The sequence below is a fragment of the Montipora foliosa genome, chromosome 3, assembly GCF_036669935.1.
Source record: "Montipora foliosa isolate CH-2021 chromosome 3, ASM3666993v2, whole genome shotgun sequence".
NCBI lineage: Eukaryota > Metazoa > Cnidaria > Anthozoa > Scleractinia > Acroporidae > Montipora > Montipora foliosa.
Window position 1 is genome coordinate 40,927,048 of NC_090871.1, and position 10,000 is coordinate 40,937,047.

The following is a 10,000-nucleotide window of genomic DNA, read 5'->3' on the forward strand; positions in this document are numbered from 1 at the left end:
CCCGTAACGTTTTGGACATTGCCATGAATACATGTAAGTTTGTCAGAAACATAAGGTAACAAATTGTACAAATTGATGAACAGCTAAACAACCTGTTGTGTCAGCAAATACTGTAGAAGGGACTGTGAAATCATGGGGTCATTGTTTTAAAACTGTTTTCTGTGGTCGTAATAACATACCTTTGTGATGATCCAAGTAATGAAAATCTCAAAGGGAATTTTCAGGCACTCCTAGCATTTTGATATGACAGGGGTGATCAAACTCTGCAAGGACACCTACATCTAAAACATTTCAGAACGATATGATAACAACAGTTTGGAAAATATATTTCAAACAATTTGTCACACAAGGTAAGGGAAAGCAAGTACTTTTTTAGCAGACATATCAAATAAGGAACATCTTTCTGTGGTAATTTGATTTAAGGATTCTGAGGAAAATATTATAAAGGAGTTTGCTTGGTTTTACTTGTGTGAAGGAGGAACAGCTGGGGTTACAATCAAGGAACCTTTTGTACAAGCCAGTGCAGACTTAAAGTTATCTACATGTATAGATGATTGTTGAGGACAATGTTATGATGTTGCTGGAAACATGGCGGAACGACTTCATGGAGCTTCATCACTCATCAGACAAGCACATAAGAAAGCCATACATGTATATTACGTGCACTGTATGAACCATCGTCTTAATCTTTCTGTTGCTGACTCTTAATTGTTCCTTAGCACTTGTAAGTACCATGATGAGTGTTGTGAGAACACTTTCTGATTTTTTCAACAATTCACCAAACAACAGCAGTGTTTAATAGCCAAAATTAGAGAAATACTGCCTAATAACAATCACCAAGTGCTACATGTAATAGATGTGTGCAGAACAAGATGGATCTCCAGAACTGATGGTATGGACAGGATTGCTGCCCTTTTACCAACAACAGCCCTTTTCACCGTTAGTTTTTCTCATTTGCATTACAATTCAATCTAGCATGTATGTGAGCCAATTTCACGCTATTTAGTAGTTTTAACCTGAAATTGCCTCGCATCCACGTTAGATTACATTGTAACGCAAATGAGAAAAACTAACCGTGAAAAGGGATATTATCTCGTCACTGGAAGACATACCTTTGAACAGTGACATACAGGTAGATGAGAACACAATTGGAAATTGGAATATTAAAAGTACAAATGATGCACAGAACTTGATTAATGCAGTCACTGTCTCTTTCATTGTCTCCCTGGTAATTGTCAGACATACAGTGTAAATGCATATTGGATTTAACTAGGCCCTTAACAGTTAAACTACAAAAGAAAGAAATGGATCTTTTGAAAGCAAAGGATGAAATTGCAAGTTTAAAGTCAGATCTAAGCCAAATGCAAGCTGACATTGATACAAGACATCACCACCTCTACACTGAAGCTGTTAATCTGGCAAGAAGTGTTTCAGTTCAACCCAGTACGCCCAGAATAGTTCAAACACAATTTTACAGAGAAAATGCTCCAGCCCCAACTCCTGAAGACTACATGTAGTACAAAATAAATCTTACTAGAGTTTTCCTTGACCACTCCTGACAGAGTGGATTGTAAATGATTCTATCACTCTGTTTTACTGGTAAACAATTTGAATTGGAGGCAAAAAATTTTCAAGAATTTTGTGATTATTTAAAAGACAACACTGTCATTCCTAATGCTGCTGGCCTTGATGCAGAACTTAATTTATGGGAAAGGATGTGGAGAGATCAACAAGCTAGGCAAGCAAATAATATCATACCTGAGAGAATACCAGATACCCTTAAATTGGTTAACAAACAAGCATTTTGCGAATATTCTTACCATTACAAATTCTGGCTACTGGGTGGAATTTAAGCTGCTGCACTCAATTCATACACAACAACAACATTCCTCGGGGAATGAAGCGTTATTAATCCAGGCTCAACTACAGAATTCATTGCCACATCCAGAGTCTCTACTGACAAGCTGGCTCGTTTGGCTCGTTTGCCATCCACTGCCGAGCCAAATGAGCAACCAGTAAGTATAACTGACCCCAATGTTTAAATGACAATGCCGAACCACTACTTCCACCGGTCTCCAATGTGGCCCTGTATCCTGTAATTTTAATCCATTACCTGCGTTTCTCTCGCCATCCTTCGAGTTCGAAACCCGGAGAAAAAATACCATAAACTTTAGGTCAACCTAACAATTTTGCATGATTTTCAGATTTGTTACTACAAGTGAATACAGTTACTGTAAAGGACTTACCCTTTCGTCGAGATTCGTAACAAAGACACGCTTCAAGCAACAATACACCGTCGCACGCAATACCAGAGACAGTCTGCAGTGTCGGTGATAAAACGATTGGGAGATTCACAGTTGGGAGGTGTTGACGTTAGATTCCTCACAGGCAACCTCGCGAAATTCCTCGTTAATGCTCTTGTGAAACCCTTCTCCTGATTGGACAATAATTTGGAGAATTATCTTGTCCAATCGAGTTGCCCAATAGAGTTGCCCAATCGACGAACCCTGCTTTGCGGTCACTTTCGCGTATCCTTACACAACCAATCATCCTTGGGGTGTTACGAAAACTAAACCCTCGAACCTAAGGTCACCTGAGACCCCGGGCTCTTAAGCTTTAGCTTTCGTAGTACGAAAACTAAGACCCCGGTCGTAATAGTGGTAATGACGAGAAAGAAACCCGGGAAAACTTACCGCTAGTCAGAGATTTGAGCACTGGATGTTGTCTCCCTACAAAGTTTAACTAGGGGTTTCGACAAAACACTGACCCCCGGTCAACTGACCCCCTTACTGACTCCCCTACTGACCCACTATAAAATCAATGGGAAAATGAATACTGCTTACTTAAGCCTCAACAACCCTTTTTAAACGGCATTGTTCAACAGTATTTAAGTCTAAGCACCCATTTTAAAAAGGTTAGTTTTCGATTATTATTGTAATGGCCGATTACGTCATGTAAGCTAACCTTTTTAAAATGGATGCTTAGACTTAAATACTGTTGAACAATGCTGTTTAAAAAGGGTTGTTGAGGCTTAAGTAAGCAGTATTCATTTTCCCATTGATTTTATAGGGGGTCAGTAGGGGGTCAGTAAGGGGGTCAGTTGACCGGGGGTCAGTGTTTTGTCGAAACCCGTTTAACTTGACGACGCTAGGATACATTTTCTCTTGTCTCTTTGAGTGTTGTGTGACAGAAAACACAGTGACATTCGCCGATGTTTACTTATTGGCACGGAAACGTTTTGTCTTTCCTTATGTCGCCCCATTTCCCGGTTCATATGGGTAGAAAACTAGCACTTCATTAAGGGTGCGTTTTTTTTGGGGAAATGAAAAAACCGATATGTGATCTCGGATCAATGGATTCTTCAGCGTCAAAAAACCGCAAAGTCCGAAAAAGGATTATTTTCTATGACAACGCACACAAAGAAACCCAGAGTTGAGTAAAATTTGAAAATGACACTAGAAAAAAAATGCCTTAGCGATCGATAAAAAGAAATAATGAAAAACATGCGCACTAAGGTACAAATCGATTACAGAGGGTATTTTTGCACTTTGCTTTTTTTAATAGCTGTAGGAAAGGTGCTAACAATATTATTGCTGTCAAAAAACTTTTAGTTTACTTTCTGGTGTGAAATTTGCAGGAAATTTAACTATTTCCGACCTATTCGTGTCTTCGAATGGTGCGAGAAAAACAATTCGGCTGAACTGTCATGTACGGTAGCTGTTGTGTACCATTTTTGGGTTGGTACCTTAAGTAGGCTTATTAGGGCCGATTTACACGATACGATTTTGTCGCATGCGACAAGCTCACGACAGGCCTACGACATGACTTTACGATTGTCGCAGCGTTTTAAAACATGTTTTAAAATGCTACGACATTTTTGCAGACGTACACAACAATCGTAAATCATGTCGTGGGCCTGTCGTAAGCCGTTGTCGCATGCGACAAAATCGTACCGTGTAAATCGGCCCTTAAAGTGTATCCTAATAGGGTGTAATGATATTTAACAATTAGACCATGAGGCAAGGCCGAAGCCGGACAGAAAAGGCAATAATAAAGTTGAAGAAATAATTATTTGGGAATAGAACGAAAGAAAGCGTCACGCTTTTCACTACTCGATACGTATTACTAATAGTCCTCTAGTAGCGTAGCCAATTAAAACGAGATTGCCCTCAAACATAGTCCGATACCGAAATAAATGTTCCTTTCCTCTCAATCGAGCACAGTGACCCCCAATCTTTTTTTCAGGTATTTGCTAAGAATAGTGTAATAAATAACATATTTGAAGGGACAAAAAGTTTGATAGTAGAACATGAATTTTTGGTAAACAGTTCCGTACTGGGTGTATTTTGGCCAAGGCGAGGACTTCAAGCTAACCACGGAACTGCCGCAAAAAGTGCACTATTCCCACAACCAGGCAATCAAAAACGGCGTAAATGAAGCAATACTGCTTATGTGAATACAAGAAGCTTTCTTTTCAAAATAAAATTAATTTTGTCTTTCAAGTAACCAAGACTTAATTCTGCATGAGGGTGATTCGAATTTTTAACGCGCAACCAGTAAAAATACGCCATGTTTTTTAATGTTTTTTTAAATTGTAAACACACATTGTAATTCATTTTTAAATACTTTTTTCAAATCCTTTCCCCCCCACCCCCCCAAAAAAACGCTGAAGTGGTGAATGTCAAAAATCCTGATTTTAAATTTGATCCAAACTATCCTCCTTGAGTGTGGATACTTTGGATTTATGATCCATTTTCGGATTTTCACAAACGCACTTTAAGTCTCCTGACCAATGCTCCTGGGATTTGCTGTCAAGGAAACTCAGAAAATCCTCTACCACTCCTCCAGCCTCCCCACCAATAAACACTGCATGAAATAGGCTAAATAATAGGCATGTGAGTGCGGCAAATGCGCCGAAACTAGCAGGAAATCACTTGTGTCCTATTCCCCCTTCAGACGTATTCTAAGGCATTCGTTCATTGGCCGTTCCGAAATTCAGCAGGGAACTGGGGCGAGTTTAAAATTTTAACTAATCGATAAACTGACACTACTACATAAAAGATCATGTTGAGATTGGTCATTAGGCCAAGCATGGTGCTTTTAGGGTGAACAGAGACCAAGTTATGGACCTTGAAACATGGTTCAAAATCCATACAGGCGTCTCTAATTTTGATACAGCGTCCCCCAAACCCATATAAACTCTTAAGATTTTTATGATTTCCGTGATACTCTTTAAAATGGGCAAACATAGCGATTTTCATCGTAGCTTCTTTCAAATTGTAGGTACATGACGGGATTTTACAGTTGTCACTAGACTGATAAAAAATTTTTTAGAGTTTATATGGTTTTGGGGGACGCTTTGTCAAAATTAGAGACGTTTGTATGGATTTTGAACCGTATTTCAAGGTTCATAACTTGGTCTCCGTTCGCCCATAAAGCATCATACTTGGTCAAATGTTGGTCAAAATCTTAACATGATCTTTCATGTGGTGGTGTCAGTTCATCGATTAGTTAAAATTTGAAACTCGCCCCAGTTGCCTGCTGAATTTCGGAACGGCCAACAGTCGGGTGTGACTTACGGATAAAATTTGTAAATGCACGCCCAAAAGCTCTACAATGATACGCGCTGGACTTGTATTGATACTGGAAATAGGATAACAACTATGTGCTGTCAAATGTATCCCATGGTATCACATTTTAGTGCTTACAACCAAAGGGTGAACAAATTGAGTTTCTCATCATCCTATCTTACTATATTAGAGTACCAATAAGTAAACATCGGCAAATGTCACTGTGTTTTCTGTAGTACGAAAACTAAGACCGAGGTCTTAGTTTTCGTACTACGAAAGCTCAGACCCCGGGGTCTTAGATCTTGGGTATTAGTTTTCGAGGCCACGGTCTTAGTTTTCGTAACACCCTTCATCCTGGATGCTGCTTCCTCTCTGTGAAGGAGGGTATGATACATTTACTTGCCGGATTACATGTTCAAAACCTAGATTCCGGGTTTTTTCTCTTATTAGTCATAAAATTATAGAGCTCTTGGGGCCTCGCTTGACAGAGAAGTATCGAAAGGCAAATTCGACATTGTCTACGGAAGTGCTGAACAATGGTTAATGACACACTTCGTTACAAAATGATAGTTGAGTAGCTGCCGTAAAACCATACTTTTTCATAGTCCATTGGGTCTGATAACATGAAGGATTCGGCTTTTGCTGCGATTTTATCTCGAAATTCTTTGTTCCTAAATGACCAAAAATATATATTTACGGATATAGAGATCTAAGGCGAAGAGCGAGTTTTTTGTAAAGGATTAATTTACGAAGAAGAGTGTTTAAAAGCTTTGAATAGCATGCCTTCAAGTAAAACAACTGGAACAGATGGATTGCCATGCGAATTTTATAAAGTTTTTTAGGGTGATTGAAAGTTGCACTCTGAATAACGCCGGGGTTGGACGAGCAAATATTTTCAGCTTACTAGAGGTGAAAGACAGTGCTGCCCTTTTTCTCCTTATCTGTTTGTCCTTGCTGGGAAATAATGACTGAAGAATTTGGCAAAAATGCGAGAGTTAAGGGCATAGTCATAAATGGCAAAGTAATCAAATTGAGTCAATACTCAGATGCTACGAAATTCGTGTTAAACGGTTCCGAACAATCTTTAAAAGAATCTCTTAATTTACTGGATACGTTTGGTAAAGCATCTTGCCTTAATTGTAGTAAAACGGAAGCTTTATGGATAGGCTCAATCGCAAGGTCGGATTTTAAAATTTGCCGTGAGAGAAATTTCAAATGGCCAAAAGAGAAGGTCAAGAACCTTGGTGTATCGCTCTCGACAAACCCAGGCACAGTACTGTCCCAAATTTACAATGAAAAACTCGAAATAGTAAAAGCGATACTACGTACGTGCACCGGTGGCTCAATTGGTTGAGCACCGGGCTGTCACGCGCGTGGTCGTGAGTTCAACTCCGGCCGGACCAACACTCAGGGTCTTTAAATTACTGACGAGAAAGTGCTGCCTTTGTAATTACATCTGCAAATGGTTAGACTCTCTAGTCTTCTCGGATAAGGACGATAAGCCGGAGGTCCCGTCTCACAACCCTTCAATGTTCATAATCCTGTGGGACGTAAAAGAACCCGCACACTTGTCGCAAAGAGTAGGGCATGTAGTTCCCGGTGTTGTGGTCTGTCTTCTGTGATGTATCATGGTTGGGAGGGTAAATGCTCGGAGATATTAGCTACACCAAGCTACTCTAAAAATCCGAGGGTAAATAAAGATATATGATTTGATATGATATGAGGCTGTTGGAGTTTCCTCCACTTATAGCCTTTTACGAAAGTTGCTGTGTTGAAAGTCTGGTGGCGTCGCAACTAGTATATATTCTTTCTCCTCTAGAATCAAATTATAAGATTTTAAAAGAAATAAACTCAATTTATTTTAATTTTTTATGGAGCGACAAGGGAGATAAAATACAAAGAAATGTTGTGATAAATGATTACTTAGAAGGAGGAATCAAAATGATTCACATTTTCTCCTTCAATAAATTATTGAAAAGCCACCTGGATTAAAAAATACTTAGACGTTAACAATAAGGGCAGTTGGGAAACATTCTTTGATCTGGAATTTCATCAATTTGGTGGAGACTTAATATTATATGGTAATCTGCATAAAAGTGACATCTTAAGTATGTCTAATTATATATCTTGTCCCTTTGTTAAAGAAATCTTAGAAATTTGGAGCGACCTTTTTTACGAAAAGATAACAAGTGAAGAGGTTTTTTCAACGTTACCCTTATGGTTTTATTCGTTGGTACGTATTGCAAATAAACCTGTTTTCTATAAAGATTGGTATTTGAAAGGAATAACAAAGGCAAAACGTTTATACAGTAATTCTGCCGACCTTTTTAGTTGGACTGATTTTCAAAATAAATATAACTTACAGTGCAACTCTCCTTACCGTGGCCACCCAACAAACTTTCTCATTTGACTACTACGTGTAAGTAGGTCAACTCGACAACCCATGCAACGATGTTCAACTTACAACCGTGCGAACTTTCATCATTCTTGACAGATAGGCGGCAGACGACTCGTTAAGAAATTGTATCAGGCGTAAATCGCACGCTCTCTGAAGAAAAGAACGCCTCATGATTGCAGGTTAGCTTCATCGGGTTATACTGTCAAATAACAGTAATTTTTCGGAAAATCCTTTTGGAAAGTGTAGAATGCCTGTAGAGGCAGGTACTCCTGATTTTCCGAGTCTTCTGCTTGCAGGCTCAATTTTGGATCAATTCCTAATTTGTCTTTGCCCCATTTCAGTCCGGTATATGCACAGGGATCCCATACAAACTGTGTGACCCTTAATAACCCTAACCCTTTGAAGAATTAGGTAAACATTCACAATATTAATAATTCAAATATCAAGACTTTTCAGGGCCGCACCAGATTGGAAAAGGGCTAAAATCGATCCGTAATGATGAAGCGCGACGCTCTTCGCTGCACTCTGTCAAATACAATTAGCGAAGTTCAGATACGAAGGAGAAAACGTTTTGAAATGCATACACTTGATTACAAAATTGAGCGATATTACACGAGGTGTCGAAGTCATCTCAACTTTATTTTCAGTCAAGTGATAAATGTAATGGCCGTTTCAAGTTTAAATTAAAATGGCTTCATATAGTTTCCTGACCGCGCGCATGATTGCTAGAAAGTGGCAATGTCGTACCCAGAGTCCTCGGGCTTTTTGGTCAGTGGGTGAGCGCCCGGAAAGACTCTAGGATAATCGCGCACCGCGCACCGCGCTCCGGTGGCTCAGTTGGTTGAGTACCGGGCTGCCATGCGGGAGGTCGTGAGTTCGACTGCGGCCAGACCAACACTCTGGGTCTTTAAATAACTGAGGAGAAAGTGCTGCCTTTGTAATTATATCTGCAAATGGTTAGACTATCTAGTCTTCTCGGATAAGGAGGATAAACCGTAGGCCCCGTCTCACAACCCTTCAATGTTCATAATCCTGTGGGACGTAAAAGAGCCCACACACTTGTCGCAAAGAGTAGGGCATGTAGTTCCCGGTGTTGTGGTCTGTCTTCTGTGGTGTATCATGGTTGAGAAGGTAAATGCTCGGAGACATTAGCTACACCAAGCTACTCTAAAATCCGAGGGTAAAGAAAGATATATGATACGATATGATATGATGACTCCATTTTCCCAAAGGGTTTCGGTCTTATTGCGCAGGCATGCTTGAGTTTAAACGGACACAGAAGAGAAAATAGTAAACAGTAGAAACGGCGGGATGAAAGTGTTCGAGAAATAAAAAAATTTAGCCTTATACACCATGAAAGAAACTGGAGAAATTATCACTGGCTTGCTGTAAGAGCGACTGAATTTCGAAGATGAAACTTCTGACGCTTTCGGTAAGTGTATTTTTAGACTTTCAGCGTGCATTCCATCGTTCAGAATACCACCGTGCAAGCAACAAGATCGACAATTTTTTTTCGGAAACGACACCAATGTCCTCTTTTACCACAATTTTATGTTTCCGTAATTCTGAATGGCTTCGGCAAGACCGTCTTCCACGGATTTCTCCTCAAAGAGACTGATGTAATGTTTTCATACGGTACTTTTGCAACAGCAACAATAATCAAGCGTAGTGAGATCATGGTGCAGCCTGATAGCTTCTTCAACTGTCCCCACAGAATCTAGGCTGTCGTCCATGTAGGTACTTTCGCATACAGTTTCTGCTGCTCTGGGAAATTCATCGGAGTTTAACTCGGCATTATGCTGGGTCACCAACTGAGCCAGATAAGGAGATGCATTTGACTCCCAACACAACTCGAGAAAACTCGTCCACTTTGGGTGGAACATTCTTGTTCATGTCTCGCCATAGAAATATATGAACTGATCTGTCAGCTTGCTGCAGATGTACGGGAAGATACATCTCTGCAATGTCGCATACTAGAGCTCCTGATCGTCTAAACCTGACTAGAAGATTGACGAGATAATTTTGCAATTTG

The 10,000-nt window shown here is 39.8% G+C and overlaps 1 protein-coding gene across 5 annotated transcripts in view; it reads right to left on the minus strand.

Annotated features, from left to right (window-relative positions):
* LOC137994830 (uncharacterized) overlaps positions 1-2,438 on the minus strand; it is an 85,663-nt gene extending 83,225 nt beyond the window's left edge. For 3 of the 5 annotated variants that reach the window (XR_011122196.1, XR_011122195.1, XM_068840421.1), the window contains exons 1-2: positions 2,247-2,438; positions 180-275 (exon numbers count right to left, since the gene is read on the minus strand). The gene's annotated coding sequence lies outside the window, so the exon portion shown is untranslated. Of the gene's footprint in view, positions 1-179; positions 282-2,246 lie in introns of all 5 variants that reach the window. The other 2 variants (XR_011122197.1, XM_068840422.1) reach the window with 1 other exon arrangement.
* Positions 2,439-10,000: the final 7,562 nt, after the last annotated feature.